The sequence below is a fragment of the Leptonychotes weddellii genome, chromosome 4 (genome assembly GCF_054177405.1).
Source record: "Leptonychotes weddellii isolate Sample4059 chromosome 4, ASM5417740v2, whole genome shotgun sequence".
Lineage (NCBI taxonomy): Eukaryota > Metazoa > Chordata > Mammalia > Carnivora > Phocidae > Leptonychotes > Leptonychotes weddellii.
The window spans coordinates 44,533,542-44,543,876 of record NC_138372.1 but is presented as its reverse complement, the minus strand read 5'-3'; positions in this window follow the sequence as shown (position 1 = coordinate 44,543,876).

Genomic DNA, 10,335 nt, shown 5'->3' with positions numbered 1-10,335 from the left:
TGAGAAATTCTGTGGCTTTGCTAAAGGTGAGGGAGGAGCTGGAGACAGAACTGAGAATTCTCCTTCCCTCACACAGTTCATAGGGGCTATTCCTTGCCAGTCCTGCCAGTCCCATTCCATCCTGGCTTATTTTCCAGCTGCCAGCTGTAGGTCTGCCCCATTCCAAGAGCCAGATTGGCAGGGTGCAAGAAACTGTGTTCCCACACAATATAAGCCTTGGGATTTGTGTCCTGCTGCCTCATGGCCAAGGTTCCCTGAAACCAAGGGAAGGGGAAGGGAGCTCTCAGTATTGAACACATGCTGTGGGCCAGGTACTATCGATTCCACCTAATACTAATGACAGCCTTTAGAGATGGGAATTATTCACACTTCAGGAACAAAGAGTTGAGGCTCAGACGCTCAACAAAAGAGCGGTAGGGACATGATTTAACACAGACTTTCCCAGCTCCAAATCCTGTGATGACCCCCACCCTGGGTTGCCTATGGGGGGCAGAAATGGCCTGGGTGCTGCTTCCTTCTGGGGTTTCTAATAACCCAGGGTCATTTGTGTCTAGGGAGGGAAAAGAGGAACTCAGACCTGTACAGTTCTCTCTTTTTTATTTAACAAGTATTTACTGAGCACCTACTATGGTCAGGCCTCCGTAAACAGTTTGAATGGATTTCCCAAAATATTTCTAGACTTCCCAGAAAATGCCCTTGCCCAAACACCATTAACTGACTTGGACTTCCTTCTTTCTAATACTGATCCCTGTCTGGAATTGGTCTGTTGGTAGCTTCTCTCCCTGGCTCTTAGTGGATCAGAAAAATGCATGTCTACTCCCATTTACCTCTCTCCCCACTTAATCCTTCTCGCTCCGAGAACACCACTCAGCCAACACTATGGTTTCCCTCAGCCCTCTCTGGGATCTTGATGACGCATTAGTGATTTATTCCTATATGGATAACTTAGTTATTTGTTGGTCTGAGGCCATTATGAAAACCACAGATATACCACATAGATGTTTTAGCAGGAAGCATTTGTCATTCTTATCCATCCACCCATTCATTTACTCATTCATCGGTTCAACAAAAACAAACACCCCTGTGCTTAGAGCTGTGCTGGGTACGGGCATACAGAGGTGAATGAGGCAGGACTCATAGTCTGTAAGCAAAGGCAGACACTGAAGATGTTGGGTAAAACAGAGTATAAGTGCCGTGCGAGAGAAAAGCCAGGAGTACTCAGCCACAGTGGAGAGGCACACAGCTCAGCCCAGTGATAGCAGCATGGTTGTTGTCAGGGAAGGGTTCCTAGAGTATTTGTGACTGAGCCAAGTCCTGGCAAAGGAGAAGCAACTGGTCAAAATGGGGATGGGGGTGGCATGCTTGGGTGGCAGGGCTGAGTTCTCCTGGTGGGCCAAAGAAGATTAACAAAACCCCTGAGACATGAATCTACCCTCTGTTCTGGGAACTGTGAACTATGGTTACATACACTTCAAGCATGATGCTCCAGGTGAAAGTGGAGGAGACAAAGCTGGAGAAGGTAGAATCAGGTCTTGAAGGCCCTTGACACCCAGCCAAGACTCCATACCAAGCATAAAGGGTTGTGGTATGATCAGATGAATGTTTCGATTGCTCAGGGGCCATTTGGGGGAAAGCTCTGAGATGCAAGAATAGAGGCAGGAAAACCTCTTACATATGATTGTGTGACTTAAGTCACTTAATATCACTGAATTTAAGGTTCTTCATCTGCAAAACAGAAGGCTTTGAAGCACCTATTTTGCAAGATCATTATAAAGGCTGGATATAAGGTATGGAAAGCACACACAGTGTCTAACACTAAACAGGTCTCATAAAGTGATAGCTATGTATTTTATAATATTCATGTTCTATAATAACCTGATCACAAAGACAAAGGACCTTGCAATAAGAACAGCCTTTCTTAGGAAGGGCATGAAGGATAATGCCATCAGCAGAACAGCTTCAAGGGAGTCATTGACACTGACGCACACACAAGTAAATAATTTATGTGTTTGAACCATTTTTTGAAGGCCCCATTATTATTCCTACTCCCTGCCTCACAGTGACGCTGGTAGTCACAGTGCATTAGTTAATTTCATGGCCCTGTTGTGAATCTTACAATATTTCATCCTCCTAATTCAAAATATTCATTCCAAGTGGTTCCAACTTCACAAATAAATAATTCCTGTTGGAAAATGGAGTTTTTCCATCTGCCCAGCCCATTTTCCATCTGTTCCTATGAGCTCAGGGTAGGATGGAGCTGGGTCTTGAGGCCCCGTTGATTAGTCCTGATTTAAGAAGGAATGGTTTTCTCCCAGATGGATTGTGCATTAGTGATAAAGATTAGTTTCCACCGTTATTAGTTACTTTGTTAGGAGACAGTTTTAGAGATCTGGAAGTGGACCAAAAAACATGCTAGATAAAAGGAAGGAGAGAAAAGTCACACTGACCTCACTCCCACCACGAACTTGACCTTATAGGCACCATAGGCACTACACACATGTAATTTGACCACTACAACAATTCAACAGGTAAATGTGATTATGTCCATCTGACACATGAGGGAACTGAGGGTCTGAGGGGCTTTAAAAAGTGCCTAAAATTACATAATTTGTAAATAAGGGAGTTAGGACTGAGTCCAAAACTCAGACTCTTTCCATAATGCCAGCGATTCAGGGGAGCACTGTGCTTTTTGAATGGAAAGTACATTGACCAAAGAATTATGATGATGTTTCTTTGGATAACCATGTCATATTATAATAGAAGAGTATCCAATGAAGGAAAGATAATCCGTTTTTAGGTCCTTACAATGACATGGAGCTGGAGAGAGGAAGAGAGTCATTACTGATATGGTCAGAATACAGTCCTATCTTAGAACAGTGAACTATGAGTTAGAAAACCTGGACTCATATTTTGGACCCCAAACTTATCTTAATAGCAAAAACAAATCACTTAATTTCCTAAGCCTTAGTCTCCTCAACTGGAAAGTGAATCTACCCTATGTTGCCTCTTCAGTGAACCTCAAAGGGTGTGGAAAGGCACATCTATAAGGAGCATGTAAGATTATAGAAGGGAGTACAATTTGTCAATGGTAAAATTCTATGCAAGTATTAGATGACATTTTCATTTCTGTGCCTGCTTGCAACAAAATGTTTGCCTGCAACAAGATAAGGATCTTGCGTCAGTGTATAAATCTATGCAATCCTTCCTTCATTGAGAAAGTCTGGCTACAAAAAAACATTAGTTGAACTAAATGGTGTGCCTAGTGATGCAGATGATTTACTCCAACAGAGACTTAAGCAAACAGTCTATTGGCCAGCACCAGTCTGTGGCCCACACATTGAGTCTTGCCATCTAGACTACCTCGAGGAAAGCAGATGGTGTAAACACTGGAGTCTACAGTCTCAGCTGACTACTTATGAGCTTTATGTGACCTTGATCAAGTTATATAAGCTCTCTGTACCTCAGTTTCCTCTTCTATAGAACAATACCAACTCACAGGGAGGTCATGAAGATGAAAAGAGACCGTGACTACATGTGTGACTGTGTAAAACAGGGCATGGGACAGGGTAGCCAGTGCAAAAGTGTTATTCGTCATCATCATCAACCTAAAGCATCTGTCCTCCTTGTCTACCACAGTGTGGACATTCCCACTATTAGGGGTGGTATTTTGGTTGTGGTACAACCGACTCAACTCAGGGAGGTTATGGTTTCACTGGTATCCCGTGGCAGAGGGCTACCCTCTGTTGTGGACACCCCCCACAACAAGGTATTATCCAACCCAAAATATCAATAGTGCCCAGGTGAAGAATCTTGCATTAGAGTCGTTCCCCTGGGTTGAGGTCTCCTGCCATCATATGAAGATTTAATAATACACTTCAGGCTTCACATAAACTTGTGGTTTCATAGAATGTCAGCCCGAAAAGAGACTTTTGACCATAAGAGTCACCACTGTGTGGTACAAATACCTGTTTTACTGAAAGTAACCCTCAGAGGGGCAAGGACTTCCCTTCTCCTCTCTCGTGTAGTGATGGAAATGATAGTTTTGTTTCTTCTGTCTTTCAGTCTTGCCTCCTGAAAACACACTTCCTCAGATTGATTAGAGAAACCCCAGGTCAAAGTCACCAGGCTACCAACTGAGAGAGCTAAAATTCCACCCCGTGTTTCCAGATCCAGTGACTGAGAAACTCAAGTAGGGGAGAGGTCAACATAGTCCAGGGCACCTGCAGCTCAGAGCCTAGACTTCTGCACCTCTTGACCCATCACACCCACAGAGCCCAGCACAGGGGAGGGAGGTGTGTGGGAAACAGGGTAGCAGCAAGAAGCTGTGAACTTACAATTAGGCTTGGAACAGAGTCCGGCTCTCCGACTCTTTTTCTGTGTTATTGGCCAATTATAGGGAGCCTAGAATATTAGCACTGAAAGTATCTGTTGAATTCTCCAAGCCCAAAGTCTACAAAGTTCATTCTCCCTTATCCTCTCAGTCTGTCTTTGTCTGTCTCTCTCTTGGCCTCAGATTCTCCACTAATAAAATAATGGTAATAAAATGTACTTATCTTACAGAGCTGTCTGTAAGATCAAATAAAATCAAAAATGCAAATGCAACTTGTTATTAATGGCTAAGATTATAGACAATTATTAGCTGTGTAACCTTGGAGAAGTCATTTACCCTCCCTCTGCCTCAGTTTCCTCATCCCCAAATGGGCTTAGTAATATTATTACTTACCTCATACTGCTGTTGTGAGAATTTAATGGGTTAATGTACATGAAGTACTTAGAACAGGGCCAGACTCATAGCAAATTTTACGCAGAGTGTTAGCTAATATTGTAACTAACCATCCTTTGCCCTCTGGTTCTTCCTAGTGAGGTCTAAGAGCCATCCAAATGCAATTTTCCTAAGTAAATCGTGGAACTCTACGACAGCCAACAAGGAGAGGTCAGGATTCTCCCCACTCCAAGATGGTCACCTTCCTGCCAAGTATGTATTTCAGGATTGGGAAACAACAGCTCCCTCTGCTGCCCAGAACCCAAACAGCACTATGGTCCCCTCTGACAGCTTCATTAATATTCTGTCCTTTCTACCCTGCCAATCTTGCCTCTTGAAAATGCACTTCCCAGACTGATGAAATTGCTTCTATGTACTAATATCATCAGTGAGGCATTTTCCTAAGCAGCTGACTCATGACTTTTTTTTTTTTTTTTTTTATCAAAAGGAACCATCCTTCTAGGCTCTAGTTAGAATTTGAATAGCTGCCTGCTCTCCAGTTCCCATTAGGAAGCAACGCTCTAGAGCCTCGGTAACTGAAGAGGGCATTCTCCCCACTGGGAAAGAAGCAGTTGGAATTGGAGCATTATAACAAATTGTTCCCATCCAGCAATCATTTTGTAATGTGACTATTTTCAAGGTAAACTCATTCATCTTGTTGAACAGATAGCAATAAATAAATAAATAAATAAATAAATAAATAAATAAAAATAAGGTCTGTCTTTGCATTTCTGATTCCCTTAAAAAAGAAAATCTCTCTCCCAGATTCAGAGGTGAGTAACCAGGCTTTTTATCCAGATGGGTCCCATGGCCTGAGTAAAATGGGACAGGGTGTTCCTATTTCCTCAAGAAGGAGGCTAGCACTCACTGGAAATCTACTCTGCCAGACATTTTTAAGTATCATCTCCTTCAATCTTCACAATAGCCTAGTCAGCTAAAATTTGCCGTGCCCAGTTATAGGCTACAGGAACCGAGGCTCTGAGAGGTTCAGGAGCGTGGGCCTGCAGTCACGTGACTGGCACACGCCAGGGCCAAGGACTTGAGCTTTTTCCACCACACCATGCTGTCTCCCAAAGACTCAAAATCATTCTGGGAAGAACGTGGCCTACAAGTTGGTGAGATAGCAACAGAAGTGACTTAAGAAGAGGGGCCTTCTGTGCATGGTTTAGAGGAAAGTGGTTCCCCTATTCCTCTATTCACGGGGAGTTTCTAGAGGGCCTGAGGTGGGCCACCCCTCCAAACCTACCCCAGGAAGCACCCTCACTTATCCTGTAGCTGCCTAGAACATGAAAAACCTTCAAAGTGATGGAGTCTACTGAAAAATTCTACCAAACATTTAAGGAAGAAATACTACCAGTTCTATACAAACTCTTCCAGAATATAGAATAGGAGGCAACACTGTCCAATTCATTTTTTAAATTAGCCAGATACCAAACCAAAGACATAACAAGCAAAGAAATCTACAGACCAATATCCTTCACGAACATAGACTCAAAAATCCCGAACAAAATATTAGCAAATGAAGCAACAATACATGAAAACTATAATACCAAATGAGGTTTACCCTGGGAATTCAAGGCTGGTCCAACAATCAAAAACCAATCAATGCAATTCACTGTATCAACAGACTAATGAAGAAAAACTGTATGATCACCTGGTGTTCTCCAGATGAGAAGCTGAGGCCCAGGGTGGAGAAAATACATTCTCGGTGTAACAAAGGTGTAACAAATCTGGAGTGACAGATCTGACAAATCCAGATTTAGAATCCAGCTCTCTGGACCTCAGAGTTGTGTGGGCCTATCATGCCATGGTGGGAGCCAGAGAAGTCTTTAAAGTAGAGAGAGGCAATAATCCGGAGACATCGTTCGTAGCTCTCACATGACACGGTGAAGTAATGTTGTCAGAAGAAGCTAACTCTAGCCCACATTGTGCTCAGAAGCACCTGAGGTCCATGCACATAAGCACAGAACTGAGAGAGCACTGCATTAGTGGGGAAGGACTATGTACCCCTGTAACTTTCCAAAACAGGTGGAAATGCCAAATGTTGAAAACTTGACATAAAAAATCCACTTCATAATTTGAGACCATGGCCAGGCTATATTCTTTTGAAGCAGTTTTTAAAATCAAAGAATTTTTATTGAAGTAGGGGTGGGGGAAGGCTGTGAACACTTTGGTATAGCAGAAATGACACAATCCTCCCCATCCTACCACCGAGCTGGGGGCCAGCTCAGTGACCTTCACAAATGTTCACTTTTGTCAATACCCTACATTAAACCATTTGGAAAAGCTTTCTGACTCTTCTTCAGTAATTTGTTATTTGAGTCACTATCATAAAGCCGGTAGTTTCTTTACTCTTAGTTGTGGTTATTGGAAAATAATTTCAAAACCAAAGTGTCTTTTTTTCCTCCAGGCAAATTCTCAGTGGTTCTGTCCCCAGAAAACCTTCTCTCTCTCTCTCTCTCTCTCTGCCATTTCCCTCCGGAAAACACATAAACACACACACACATGAATGCACACATACACTTACAAACACATACACAAATACAAACACACACACTCCTCTCCTTTCTCTGCCTCTTCCTTACCTGATTCAGAACTGGCTGGGCGAGGTGAACGCAAACCACCTGTGTTACCAGGGCAACAATCAGCTACCAACTAGCCTCAGCCCCAACGTCTTCAAAGTGAAGCAGAAATCAATATGCCTTTGCTCCATGCATTTCCTCTCAGACTACTCTTTTAAGTTGACTCAAATTGCTTTTGAGCTTTACAGTTTAAAAAGGACTCAGATATTTAGTGCTCTTGATGATCTCATAACCCCAATTTACAGACAAGGAAAGTAGAGGTCTGCAGGGTGGGTAAGTTTGCTCCACTCACCCAGCCATGAGCTTGGATCAGGCTGCAGGGTGTACAGAGGTATTATAGCACCTGACCTCAAGGAGGGCACGCCCCTTGGTGGCTTTAGGCAAATACGTAAATAGTGAGTTAACAATAGCAACTATTTAATGAGTTTTTCTTTTTTGAGAGAGAGAGAGAACGCGCAGGAGTGGCATGGGGGAAGGCGCAGAGGGAGAGAGAGAGAGAATCTTAAGCAGGCTCCAGGCTCAGCACAGAGCCCAATACAGGGCTCAATCTTACGACCCTGAGATCATGACCTGAACCAAAATCAAGAGTTGGATGCTTAACCGACTGAGCCACCCAGGCGCCCTCCCCCATTTAATGAGTTCTTACTGTGTTCCACACAGTGAGCTACATATTTTCTCTTCAGTATCTCATTTAATCTACACGACTACCCACTGAAATAGGTGTGATTATATTCATCTTAACAAAGGGGGACATGAAGCTGGGAGGTCATTTCAACCTGTCCAAAGTTAGACATAACAAGTAACTTGATTGAGCCTGAGGCCAGAGCCTGGGCTCTCCACTGCCCTTGACTGAATCCTGTAAAGTCACAGATACTGAAAGAGATGCACACAGTATGTTATGGGGTTAGTGTGTGGTGGAAGCGGGGGTGTTAGAAAGGGGTCTGTGGTTGAGAGGCGATCACATTTGCTTGGGGGAGGGTACATTGGAAAAGATGAAACAGCAGTTGAGAGCTGTCTTGATTGAGGAACAGGATTTGAAAAGGCACAGGTGAATGAGAGAAGGACACCGCATTTCTGGATGGAGGCAATTCCGCCAGCAGAGGCTCAGAGGTAGGAGAGTGTACTTTGTACGCAGATAACAATAATTCTGTTTGCGGGGGACGACGGGTACCTGCTGTCATGACCAATTGTGATGTATTTTGCAAGAAATGTGATACTGAAAGATAAAGGATGGAAGTTTTTATTTCATGTAATTTTATGAATTATAGTCAAAATCACTCCTGTAAATACGGTCTCTGCACTCAAGACACCTGCCTTCTATGGGGAAGGTAAACAAATGAGCAATTATAGCACCGCAACAAGTCCTATGAGAGGGTAGGAACGGGTGATCCTGCCAAGTGGGACCTCATGAAGGCATGCCAGAGAGTGATGTCTAGGCTGACACTGAGGGGCTTGTGGGCATTGCCCACGTGACGAAGGATGGGGGCCTGGATAGAGGCAACAGTTTGTTTGAAGACCCAGGCAGGAGACAGACCCGAGCTTGTGTGAGGGGCTGCAGGTATTAAGCAAGGCAGAAGAGGAGAGAGCAGGTGGGAATTGAGAACATGTGAGGCCAGAGGGGCCTGCAAGGGGTCAGTTCCTGATGAGACTGTGTGTGACGTTCAAGTATATGGTGCCCTGGCCCAGCACGGGCACGGGCGGGCTTCCTGCTGCAGCCCACAAATCAATTACGCCCTCCACCGACTTTCGCCTTGTGTGTTTAGAATGCATGGAGCTAGCCTGCCAAACATCTGCTCTCACTATTAAGCATGCCATGGTAACCATTGCACTCCCAGGCGTCAGCGCCACCAGGATTGGTAATAATCACAAGTGTCAAAAACGAGAAAGAATGGAGAGGGAAAGCTGGGCAAAACCCAGCGGCAAGATGATTGGGCTGGCGGCTCCACTCCGGGGACCCGCCAACTGCACCTTCTGCTGCCCCTGTTGGGGGCAGGGGAATTGATGCGGTTCTGGCCTTCTCTTGCCCCTTCTGTTGATCCCTCTCCCTGTATTATTCATCCTCTGCTTCGACCGACATTGGAAAATGCGCCTCGCCTTTGCCAGAACAACATATGTGCCCCTGCGTCATTGTGTGTGATAGATAAGCCCGCCAACAGCTCGCCAGACCCAGGGGCCCTCTGGGGGAAGACCCCACATTGACACAGGCAGGCAGCATGGTGTCCTGGCAGGAGCGCAGCTCCGAAGACAGACCTGGCTGAGGGTTTCAGCGTAGCAACTTCACGGGCTTGAGACCGTGCGCCAATCTCTTATCCTCTCCAAACCCCACTTGTCTCTTTTGTAAAATAAGAGTAGGGACGCTTGCCTCATCGGGTTGTTTGAGGACTCAGAGATCATGAATGGGAGATGACTCAATGCCTTTCACGGAATAAGCATTCAAGGTTAGCTACTATGATCTTTTGTCAAAAAATTGAGCTAAAAAAGGAAGGAAGGGAGGAAGGAAGAAATGCTAGGCACTATGCTGAATTCTTTCTCCAAATTATTGATTCTCCACAACCCTGCAAGATAGATATCATTAACCCCATTTTACAGAGAAGAGGACTGAGGCTGAGTGGGTAAGTGACTCGTCCAAATCACAGAGTTAGTAACAGCCGGCCAGGTGAGCTCAGGGCTTCCTCTACAGCCCATGCTTATGGCCTGAACCATGCTGCCTTCCACACCTACAAAGTTCTTCCTGTGGTCAAGTGAAATCTCCTTCTTGATCAGTATCATTCATAGGTCCCAGTTCTGCTGCTGGAGCCCCATGAAATAAGCCTAGTCTCTCTCCCAGACAAAGCCCTTCAAAAACGCAGAGCCAGATCCCATCACCCCAATCTCCTTTTCTCTGGACTAACAGGCCCTGAGTCCCTCCGTGGGTTCTCACAGAGCCACTTCCTGCAGGGAACCCCGTGTCGGATACCCTGCAAGCTAGCTGGCCAATGCCTCTCTCACAGG